The sequence below is a fragment of the Rhinopithecus roxellana genome, chromosome 3, assembly GCF_007565055.1.
Source record: "Rhinopithecus roxellana isolate Shanxi Qingling chromosome 3, ASM756505v1, whole genome shotgun sequence".
In the NCBI taxonomy this organism is placed as follows: Eukaryota; Metazoa; Chordata; class Mammalia; order Primates; family Cercopithecidae; genus Rhinopithecus; species Rhinopithecus roxellana.
This window is the reverse complement of record NC_044551.1, coordinates 15226690-15238449: the sequence shown is the minus strand read 5'-3', so window position 1 is coordinate 15238449 and position 11760 is coordinate 15226690. Positions and strand designations below refer to the sequence as shown.

Here is an 11760-nt window from a genome sequence, read left to right as displayed (position 1 = left end):
AAAAGCATCGTGTCATTTAAATGTAGGTAGCGAATACACGGAAAGCAAGGAGAAATCATATCACAGTTCTTCCTAGAAGGTCATTTTAAAGTTGTTTAGACTTGTTCACCACGATTCAATATTCTGTATTACATTTTCTACCTTTGTGGGATTGATCCCTCCCCCATCAAACCAGAAACTGCTGAGCTCCAAGGGCCCCAGCCCCGGAGCCTGGAGAGGCCCCTCCTGTTCCTTTCGACTCAGCCTCGCTGACCTGCCCACAGCTGCGTGGTGTGGCACCCAGGGACTGCTCAGGGACCTGCACTTTCTCCTCGCTCCTCTCGGGCCTCCAGCGGCCTCCTCCGCATCAAATATGCTCTGAAAAGGGACATAATGAATGTCTTCACTGTAAAGTGACACCAGCAGTTACAGCATCACATATGGCCCTCCGGGGATCTTGATGTTCAGCTAGACCGGCACTTACAGGAAGGTGGCGGGGCCTGCAGGCCGGCAAGCCCCACCCTGGGGCATGGCTGAGTCACCAAACCCCTCTCCAAGCACACGGGGCAGCACCCAGAGAAACAGGGCCCATCTGCAGTATTAGGGCTTTTAGGATAATATTTCCTTTGTCAGAACGATGTTTAATCAGAACCACAGTCGAGTGCTTCAGTTGGCTTTGAGGGGTTTACTGTGTAAAACACTTCAGTGGAGATTAGAACCCGGGGAGATGAGAACCAAGGGAGACGGGACCCCCAGCCTATATCTATTGCACCTGCCCTGGCTCAGAGCTGGACTGGATGTGTTCATTCTCATCTTTCCCACCAGCTGTCCCTGAGGGGAGCTCCGGGGAGGAGGGGGAGGCCCAGGCGAAAGGCAGCCTGAATTTCCAGAAGGAGGCAGACGGCAGGCTTGGGACACCCGGGACACCCAGCCCACCCAGATCTCGGGGTGGGCAAGGGTGCCCTGGTCGATGGCTTTCCTATCCTCTTCTGGGGCTTCCGGTTGGCACTGCCTGAACCATTTCCCCAGCCCTTTGGTCAAGGCTGTCCTGAAATGCCCTCCCCAGCAACTCCCACACATAAACCCTGTATTCCCATAATCATAATCGCAATGGCTCTGTTTTTCTGACGGAACATGATCCGAGTGCCAGGTGTGCTTTCAGGAGGGCAGCGCCTCTAGGACAGGAGTCTCGGGTGATCTCCTGATCCGATAGGTGGTCCTGTGACCTGTGGAGAAGGGGCACTCACACGTGGTCCCGGAGGAGTCACACGGTTATCACTGCGGTCATCTGGAGTCTGGCGCATGTTTACACATGGCGCGGCTCTCAGGACCCGTGGCTGCGGCTTGCACGAGGGTTATAAAATTGCAGGGTGCAGGGACTGGATCGCCCTGGGACTCTGAACGCCGGCTCCCGACTTTCTGTGCTGGCCTGAAGGAAGCCCTTATCTCCAGGATCCACAGGTCTGCAATTTCTGGGAACCAGCACAACAGGATGAGTCAGTCGTGCGGGATTGACAGTCCTGCAGGTTCTCCAGGTGGAGGTGACAGGGGTGGGGAGAGGCAGGTGGGCAGAATCTGAGAAGCTGAGACCCTGAATTCCCCAGTCACTCAGGGTACTGCTTCCTGCCCTTGCCCCAACCACGCACTCCTGGCCTGAAAGACTCGAGTCTGCTGTCACCCCCTATCACCTAGAACCATTCCTAAGTCCCAGGGTCAGAGCCAGGAGGAGGCACCATGCACACAAAAAGAACTGCAAGACGTTGCCAGGTTTTGTCGACAGAAACACGGGGAATATACGCGGCAATGGCAAGTAAGGGGGATGGACCAGGGTGGAAGACGTGGCACGTTCAGGCACCGGTGCCCTGACTATGTCTGCTGGCCTCACTGTGTTCATCTGAGCGACCACCAGTGGCTCTAACAGTTTTGAAACACAGACTTGATGGTTGCTATCATAAAATGAAGCCAAATGCTAACAGGAAAGGAAAACAGAGCTCATGAGAGGGAGTTGTCGCCGTGGGTGGGTTTCTTGTGCATGACCTTCTCACCCACTGCGTCACTTTTCCTCCAGAGCCCGGAGGACCCCCCTCCCCATGGCGTTGAGAAATGCATGGATGAGAAGAGAGCCCCCACTGTTAGACTCCACTGCAACTGTGATCTGAGGCCGCCGTCCCCATGAGAGATGCTGCCATTATCTCAGAGCCCCCAGAATCAAAGGGGAAAACGAAATCCCAGAAGGGCAGGGGCCCAGGGGCAAGTCGTAGATGAGGTGGCTGTGGTTACACAGTGGGCAGCAGGACTGTCCAAACATGGCCACGGCTTGGCCCACAGAGATCTCTGATGACAACCCGTGAATCACAGCATTCCTGGGACTCAAGGAGAGAACTGTGATTGTCTGTTCTCTTTTGCTTGTAACAGAATACCTGAGCCTGATACAGTGGGCAGCCAGCGTGGTGTGAGCAGGGCAGGAGAGGGTCCGCTCACCCCAGGAGTGTCGGTGACCGTCAGGTGGTGGTCAGGCGGTTGTCACACTGTCTCTCTAAAGTAATAACTGACCACAGCCGGTGCCCGGGAAAGGCAGGCTGCTAATTGAGAGAAAACACCTGAAGCTGGTGGTGAGCAGCTTCCTGATAAGATCTCAGGAGTGGGGAGAGGTGACCCCAGGAGCGTGCCGACGCAAAACCCCGAGTCAAGAGGCCAAACCACACACTTGGTCTCTCGGGTCACCCACTTGACCTTCTCCCAAGTGGACTTTCCTTCCTCGCATTCCTTCTCTAGAGATTTTTAATAAATGTTCACTCCTGTCTAAAACTCACCTTGGTCTCTCCTGCCTTTCTGCCTCTCAGTTGAATTCTTTTTTCTGAGGAGCCAAGAATTCAGGTTGCTGCAGACCCATACGGATAACCACGACTGCTAACAAAACCAGGTAATTTATAAGAAAAAGAATTTACTTCTTATACTTATGGAGGCTGAGAAGTCCAAGGTTGAGGGGGCACAGCTGGTAAGAGCCATCGTGCTGGTAGGGATTCTCTCTGCGGGTACCTGAGGCAGCTCAGGTCATCACATGGCAAGGGGGCCGACCCTGCTAACATGCCAGCTCAGGTCTCCCTTCCTCTTCTTACCGAGTCACCAGTCCCCTCCCATGGCAACCCATTAATCCCTGAATCCATGAACGGGTTAATCCATTCCCAAGGGCAGAGCCCTCAGGATCCAATCATCTCTTCAAGGCTCCCCACCTTTCAACACGGCCACACTGGGGGTCATTTTAACAGTTTTGGAGGAGACATTCAAACCACAGCAACAGCCAACTCAAATCTTACTTGATTTGTATAATGAAAAGGAAAAATAAAACAAAGAAAAAGCAACCGCCAATCCTGGTAAATTGAGGTTTGACCTGAATCACGGCCTCTTAACCCCGGGCCAGACTTAAGACAGGTCAAAGCCCCAAGGGCCCTCGCAGGAACGGGGTCCTGGGCTCCCTTGAGTGAAGACGTTGCCACACCACCAGGGATCTGTCCCTTCCCCAAAGGGACCCTGCAGGGGCCATTTTCCAAGGCACTGCACTGTGGGAAGACACATTCCACGGGTCTTCTGGCAATTTCTAGACAGTGGCTCTGAATCAATGCTGACTCCTGGAGGCCCACAGGCTGGAACTCTTGGGGGCCAGACGGAGAACTGGGTCTGGGTTCCACTCTCCTCACAGTGGCCTGTGCTTGGCTGGGTGGTTCCCTCAGATGCAGAATGTGGGCTTCATGTGAGTGACCAGCAATGGGCAGACCCTTGTGCTGGTCTCTTGACTTGCAGAGTGGGGGCCGTGATGGTAGGAAAGGCCAGGGAGGGTCAGACCGCCTCTTCCCACCAGACAGGAATGCAGTCACGGCACCATCCTGGAGGACTGTGAAGACAGGCGCCATGGTGGGAAACGCCAGCCTCAAAGCTTGTAAGCTGCCCTGGAAGAGCCTTCACCACGTACTAAATGGACATCAGGAGGCCTCTCCCTGAGCCTGGAAGACAGGTGTACCTGCCTGTTAAAAGCCTAGTGTCAGCTGAATTTCCAAACCGGGTGTAACTTACTGATATCTGACGTTTCCACTTCATGGGGCTCTGACCTGGCTGGGCTCAGAGCTGTGCTTAAATTGGCCACAACATTGTGGCCTCTGTTTAGAAAGCACGTTGATGTCTGGGAAACACTGGCAACGCTGCCAAGTGTGTCACGTGGAACATTCAACTACTTACAGGTAGAAAATTGTGATTCTCCCCCCAGCGGAGCCACCTCTGAGCTGCTGGAAGGTAGGGAAGGTTGTGATTCTCCACCAGGTCTCTCTTAGCTGCCGGCGGGTGGTGGCCCCATGGGATTCTGGGTGACAGCCATCGTTGGGGCAAAAGCATCCACTCCTGGGTCCTCCAGCCCATGGCCTTCTAAACACAGCAGATTTAGGATGGGTGGTGACCACTTAGGCGGTGACCTCCTGAGCCAGGACAGGAGTTCCGGGGAAAAGGACTTGGTTTTGTTGACTGATGCAGCCCCAGTGCCAGAACATGTGGGGCTCTCAGTGGCCCCCACTAGGAAGGTGATGAATGACTATTCTAAGCCCACTTTCTTCTGTGCTTAGGAGCAATTTGCTGGGAGAGCTTGAGCAACGTGGTATTTCTTTAGCACAGAAAGCGAGTTGTGCTCATAAGCAGCATCATCCTGTTGGCCAGTCCCTACAGGGGACATCCACGCAGAAGAAGCCACTTTCGGGCCCGGGTGTCACAGCTGATGGTAGAAAGTGGGTGAGCACCCTGGACTTGGGGCTGAGCCTGTGGGAGGAGCTGGGGGAACAGCCCCCCTAATCCTGGCATACTGGAACTAAGGATCCCTCCTGGAGCACAAAATGCATAAACTGAGGACAAGTCAACAGAAATAAAACTGCACGTGGGTGCTTTCAAGCTCACGGGCCTCAGGAAATGCCACTGACATCAACAATCATGCAACTCTGAAGAGTTACAGAAAACATTCCGTGTCAGAGATACTCAGTGAGACGTTACGGCCAACTAGGGATGCTTTGAGCTTGATCACAGAGGATGAGCTTGCCCTACTGCAGGGCTAAGGGGACCATGGCAGGCTTCAGCGGTTCCCCTCCCGAGGGGCTCAGTACAACTCAGCCATGGTCCCCTCTGCAGGACCCGTACCCCGGGATACTGCCTGTCCCATGACAAGTCACTGTGCTGACTACAGGGGCCTTCATCTCCCTCCGCCCCCAACTCCAGCGGAAGCTGCTAGAAGTCCTGGCTGCCATGCCTTGCCCCAGATGGAGCCTGGTGTTGCTGCGTGGATTTCAAGAGGTCCCTGGAGGGAGGCGTGGATTCCCCTGGCTGCTACCCAAGCCTTTCTGCCAGATCAAGAATGAAAAGTCACTTTTTAAGTCAGTGCTTCTCAACTGAGGGGAGTCTGCCCCCAATAGGGGACACTCGTGACATCTACAGACATTTGAGGTCATCACCACCCTGGACCGGTGCTGCTGGCCTTGCAGGGTGGGGGCAGGCTGCTGCTCGGTGTCCCACGGTGCCCAGGACAGGCTGGCAGCAAAGTGAATGGGCCCACAGGCAGTCGTGCCAAGGCCAAGGAAGCCTGACATCAGCAAACCAACCAGTCCAAATATGAGGCTCGTAGATGGCGCCTGTTAGGGAGCGCTTGGTCATTTTGTGGAAAGATTTTTCGTTTTGCAACAAGATCTGTCCTGGGATTGCATGAAAACGGGCCGCTGCCTCGAACATGTCGATGGTTCCATTCTGGGATCCTGTTTGCACATTTCCTGTGATGTTCGTGCAGAGGGCGGCTGCCCCAAACCCCAGGCAGCATACACTTCATCCCATGACCTCAGGACGGGCATCGCAGCACCACGCGGATGGAGGCGCAGGGGGAACAGCACCGGCTGGGTTTGATGTCACCACTTCTGCACCCCCTCGAGAAGCCACAAGCTCCTAGCTCAGCGACCCCCTCACACACAGGATGAGGCTCGATGCAGGCTCACGGCAGGGCAGCTGCAGGCCCAGAAACCCCAAACGTTTGTGGCGAAGAAGGACCAGCCAGCAGAGCCTCTGGAGAGGACCTGAGGAAGGATGGCCATGCAGACCTTCAGGACTGAGGAGCCAATCGATGCTGTCCTCTGCAGAAAGATTAGTCCCTGTGGGAAAACTAACCCTGGCTTCCTACTAGCCCCTGGTCAAGACTGACTGCCCATCATAGGCCACCAGGCGACCACACCGCAGAAGCTGCCCCTGGTGAGCCCACCCTGCAGTGAGGCCCCATGAGCACAGCGGCAGCCTGTCCTCTGGGGGTGGCAGGTAGGGCACGGAGCTCAGCAGGCCCGGAAGGCATGAGGCTGGCCCAGAGGGCTCAGAAAAGTGGCACGAGCCTGGGACTGGGACCCACCAGCACCTCCCACGTGGAGTTGCCTCCCCACACCCAGAAGATACCCGGGGCACTGCAGCAAAACGGCTCGCCCGGCTGTGTTCTCACCCCCGCATGCCCAGGCTGCAAGAGCAGACGACCCCAAATTGAGAAGCCCCACCAAGAGTCTCTGTGGAGAAGTCACCTGCTTTCCTTGTGAGGCCGTGAAAAGGACACCTGTGCTTCCCAGGATGTGCCGTCTTGGCGCTGGAGCGATTTAAACACACTACTTCGGGATGTTCTTTCTTCTCATCTTTCTACTACACTTTTATTGATCTGACTTTCCTGGGTTAAAGGAGAAAAAAAAAAACAGCCTCACTGAAGCCCATTTTTCTTTTCTGGTTTCTACTTTTATTGCCATTCATATAAATGGAACACACAAGACAACGGCACAGAGGATGAGGCAGGGACCACAGTGGGGAGCACAGGCGTCATTAGCTGTCACGGCTGCGAGGTGGCGTGGCGTCCACAGCGACTCTGCCTCCTCCACGTGTCACGTTAGGAACAAACGAATCAGTTCCTGTTCCAAACATTTGGAAGCACAGTGGGACCTAACGTCCTTGCAGGAAACAATCAAGGGTTGGGGATGGATTCGCTGAGAGTCTTCCCTCTAAATTAGTCTAGACAGAGAATGATCCAAACAATTTCTGGGTGCATGTTGCTTCAGTCTCTGGAAGGTTTATGGCATTGTGAGTTCAGTGGAAGCTGTCTCATTAGATAGGAAAGCTGGGCCTTCGTGCCATCCCGTTGCCGAATTCAGCTCCCAAGGTGTCTTGTTAAGTGGCGTCGCCTCGCCAGGGACTGGGGATGTTCAGGTAGGATGCTCAGAGCCAGGCTCTCGCTCACTGGGCAGGGCCCAGGCACACACACCTCTGGGTCACGCTCCAGTTGCAGGTTTAAAACCAAGCCCAGAGGGCTGGCAAGCTGCTTCTCTCCCAAGGATGCTGGGAGGACGTTGCTAACAGGGTAAGGCTCCAGCTTCCTGAAGAAGTAAGCAGAGGCCGGGGTTATTCAGTCGTCACCAAGGACTGGGACCTGAGCTTTAAGAACTGCAGGGCCACAGGGTTGAGGGAGTGACAGAGCCTGGTGAGGCCAAGACACTGGGCTCCTATGATTCCTGGATATTGAGTAGGGTCGTTCTGGAAGACCCTCAGCCAGGAGCAACAGCCCCAAACCTCTCTTCCAGGACACTGCTCCACCAGAGCCAAGTGGAGGCTCTCAGGAGGTTGGGGGATTTATGGTGGCTTTTACTGAGGTCAAGGAGATCCCGGAACAATAGAGACTAAGGGATCCTCACAACCACAGCTCCCAACTCAGGAAACCGCAGTGCGGGCTCTGCCTCAGGGCTGAAAGGGAAAGAGGAGCAGAATGATTCTCCCACAGAGCAGGAGCCTCTTCTGGGGCACGTCCTGGTGGGAACAGGCCCCAGGCCTGGGTAGAGCAGGCAGATGCATCCTCCTCCCATCCCGGGTGCTGCTCCCGGAGCCCCCCTGCCGGTCCACCTGGGAAGCCCCCCTCCAGCCACACCTGCCCTGGGCCCCACGCCCGTCCTGGCCCAGGCAGGACTGGGCCCTCGTCAGCGAGTCCCATTCCACACTTCACCCCTCACTGACAGCTCATCTGCTCTGCAAAGGACAGCTGGCCTCGGGTCACCCTGCAACCGTCACATTGTCCTTTGACCTTGCCGACATGACGGCCCCATTACTCCTTCCGTCGGAGAGAAACAGTCCTCAAACCCTGCCCCGCCTCCCCTCCTAGCCCTGCCGGCTCCGAAGGCTGTGGCTGAGCGGGGCGGGGCCACACGGCTCAGACCGTGACAAATGTCCAGCAATCAATGCAGCCCCGGGGTCGGTGGCAGTTCCTGTCTTTCCTTCAGATTGTTTTTCTGATTGTCACTATAGACACTGCTACAGAAGATTTGAAAAACACAGAGGAGTTGAAGAAAAAGACAACTTCCGTGCGAAGCCCTCCTCCGAGTGCGGCCGCCATGTTTCCCGGTGGCGTCTTCACGCGAGCCCTTGCGGATGATCTCGCCTCCCGCCCCCGCCTTCCGGGGTCACGGACTCGGACGCACGCGCGGGGTGGTTCTCTAGGAGCCTGGGCTCAGGGGTCTTTGGAGCTCGGGTCAGGGCTGTCTGGGGCCCTGGCGTCTGCTGAAGGCCCGGAGCCTCGCTCCCTCCCGGGGACCCCGGGTTGCGCGGGCGCGGCTGCTCAGGGACCGTCAGGACGTCTTCAGGCCCAGGCGCTGTGCGCCGCTCTGGGGTGTGAGGGCCGCTGAGGGCCGGCAGTCGTGGGGCTGGTGAGGAGCCGGGTGCGGGCTGCAGCGGCCTCCAGGGCCAGGTCAGGGTCCGCTGGGCCCGAGTGAACCAGGCGGGCAGCAGAGGGATGGGGCTCTTCTGGCTGCCCCGCCGCCCCAGCCTGTGCCGGGAGCCAGCAGGTTCGGAGTCAGGCCTCATAAAGCCCGGGCGCCTGTTGTCGCCTCATGCGGGAAGGTCCAGAGCCCACTCCGACCAGCATTCCCCGTGGAAGCGGCGGCCCTGAGCGGTGGGGGTCCCTGAGCTGGTCCCACAGTCTCTCCTCGGCCCTGGGAGGGCGTTTCTCTTGTCCTTGCCCCCTGCCTGACAGGCACTTCGGTTTTCATCCTGCATTGGAAACGCTCCCTCTGGAGCCCGCCTGGCCCTGGCCCTGCGCTCAGCCCAGGGATGCTGGCCCCGGAGCCAGGGTGGAGGCAGGGCTGGGCTCCAGAGGACGGACCGCAGACCTAGGCTGGGAGGCGCTGGCGAGCCCGCAGTTCCTTCAGGCTCATCCCAGCCTCACCTGCGGAGTCACTACAGCAGAATAGAGTCGTAGCCTGGGTGTGGGGGTAGCGGGGATGTTCATCATTTTAAAGAATCACAGATTTTGAGTCATGCCAGGGGCTCTGGTGAAAAGGTCATGGGGAGCCAGCCCTCTGAATCTTAACATTTCAGCTGGAGGATGACCCGGAGCTCTGGCGTGGCCCTAGACCTGGGAATGAACAGCCAGGCGCAGCAGCAGGCGTTTCTCTTGCTTTTTCTTTATGAGTAAGTGGCCTGGCTATCCAGTGAGCAGTTTTCACAATTCATTTTACATAAGAAAAAAATTAACTTTCTCTTTACCTCGTCCCCTGCTTTTCTCCATCTCTCTCCAGCTGACCTGGCCTGGCCACGTCCCCGTCAATGCAGCTGGTTCTCAACGGACCCACTCTTCCCCACCGCTCCGTTTACAACCAACCTGCTTGTCCTGCTGCACTTAGGCAGACCTGCTCCTCCTGAGAATCCAGGAGGGAATTGAAGAGACCACATTGCTTTCTGATCTTTCTCAGGCCAGAGGAAGTTTGTGGGCCAAGTGATATTCCTAATTCAAACTTTATTATGTAATTATAGTACAAAACATATTATTTTTCTCTTTATTTTTCCTCTCTCGGTTAATGGTAAATTTTATTGCATAAATAAATTACACATGCTGTAATTCATGCCTCGCAGCCTACACACCAATTAAACCCGAAGCTGACACAGTCCACGCACAATTACATGGAATCTGCAAAGTGAAAGGATCATGTATTTGCGCTGCGGTAATAGGCAGAGCCATTTAGCGACGTGACGGCTGTAAGTGCGGGGTAAGCGGAGTCTGTGCTCGGGGGTGATTGATGGACCCTGCGAGAGGCGTCGGGACAGTGCATTGCCTCACATCGAGCTGGGCAGAGTGTACAGGACATCACACGTCCCAGGACTCACAAGCAACACCCTCGGAGTGTCCCGACGGGCAGGAGGGGTGTCCAGGCTGAGCAGAGGAGGCAGCTGCTCTTCTCCACTCCAGAAGGACCCTTAAGGTCATAAATCCCCAAATAAATGGCCGTCTGAGCTTCCAGCTTCCACTGCCTGGCCAAATGTTCCTGCCCCCCTTTCAGGGTGTGGGTCTGACTGCCAGCCTCTGCAGGTCACGCTGAGTAGAGTCAGAGGCTCAGGCTGCCGCTCAGGCCAGAGAAAAGTCAGCCCCATCCAGGAAGGTGACTGCTGCCATTCATGGCCACAGGGTCCACATTGCCAAGACAGTGCCCACACAGCCCTCCAGCTGTAGAGCTGCAAGCTTTGTAAACAAGAGGTGGCTTTGTTTTGCTTTTCTTTCTTGAGATGGGGTCTTGCTCTGTTGCCCAGGCTGGAGTGCAGTGGCACAATCATAGCTCACTGCAGCCTTGAAATCCTGGCAGTCCTTCCACCTCGTCCTCCCAAGTAGCTAGGATCACAGGCGTGTGCCACTACGCTTGCTAATTTGTTTATTTTTAGTAGAGACGGGCTTACTATGTTGCCCACTCCTGGGCTTGAGCAGCCCTCCTGCCTCGGCCTTGGCGAGGCTGATGAAGCGTGAGTCCTGCAGGCAGCTGAGTCTCAATTCAGTTAGAGATGCAATCTTTACATGTGCCTGGTCTCCATGCCCTGAGCTACAGGGAGCTCCAAATGGAGTCAGGAATAGATTTTATGCCCAGAAAAAAACCGGTGGTAGAGGCAGGGAAGAGGCCACAGTGAGCCACCAGGCGACTGAGGAGATGGGAACGTACCCTGAGCCCCAGAGCATGAGGCAGCAGGGGCCACAGGACGGCCCTAGGCACAGCGGGTGTCACCCACGAGAAGCCACCAGGCAGGGAGATAAACAATGAGAGGCACAGAGGAGCCCCCAGTGCCTGCTGCTGAGGGAAGGAGCCAGTCTGGAAAGGATGCACGCAGCATGGTCCCCACCCTGACCCCTGGGAAAGGCAGAACTCAGGAGACAGCGGGAAGAGCCGTGGTTGCCAAGGGCTAGAGCAGGGGGATGAACGGGCAGAGCCCAGAGGGTTTAGGTGGTGACACTCCCCTGTGTGATGCCATAATGGGGGACGCGTGTCACTATCCATTTGTCCAAACCATAGGATGTGCCGCTGCAAGCGTGAGCCCTCCAGTGCACCGCGGACTCCAGTGAATGACAGCAGCATTGGCAGGACTGTGACCAATGCTCCACTCTGAGGCAGGATGCTAGGAGCAACCGGGGAGGCAGGAGGGGCATATGTGGGAACTCCACACTTTCTGGTCACTCTTTCCATAACCCCAAAACTACTCTAAAGACTAAAGTCTATTACAAGGAAGGGAGGGAGAGAGGGAGAGAAAGAGAGAGAGAGTGAGAAAAAGAAAGAGAGAGAGAGAAAGAGGAAGGGAGGAGGGAGGGAAAGAAAAGAAAAGAGACCAGATATGGTGACTCACACCTTCAATCACATCGCTTTGGGAGGCTGAGGTGGGGAGATTGCTGGAGCTCAGGAGTTTGAGACCAGCCTGGACAATGTGGTGAGACTCGTCTCT

The 11760-nt window shown here is 56.0% G+C and overlaps 1 long non-coding RNA gene across 1 annotated transcript; it reads left to right on the top strand.

Moving 5' to 3' along the window:
• The first annotated feature begins 8424 nt into the window (after positions 1 to 8424).
• LOC104659514 lies at positions 8425 to 10203 on the top strand. The gene is made up of 3 exons (XR_747599.2): positions 8425 to 8711; positions 9382 to 9474; positions 9582 to 10203. It is a non-coding gene; the product is annotated as an uncharacterized LOC104659514 (long non-coding RNA).
• Positions 10204 to 11760: the final 1557 nt, after the last annotated feature.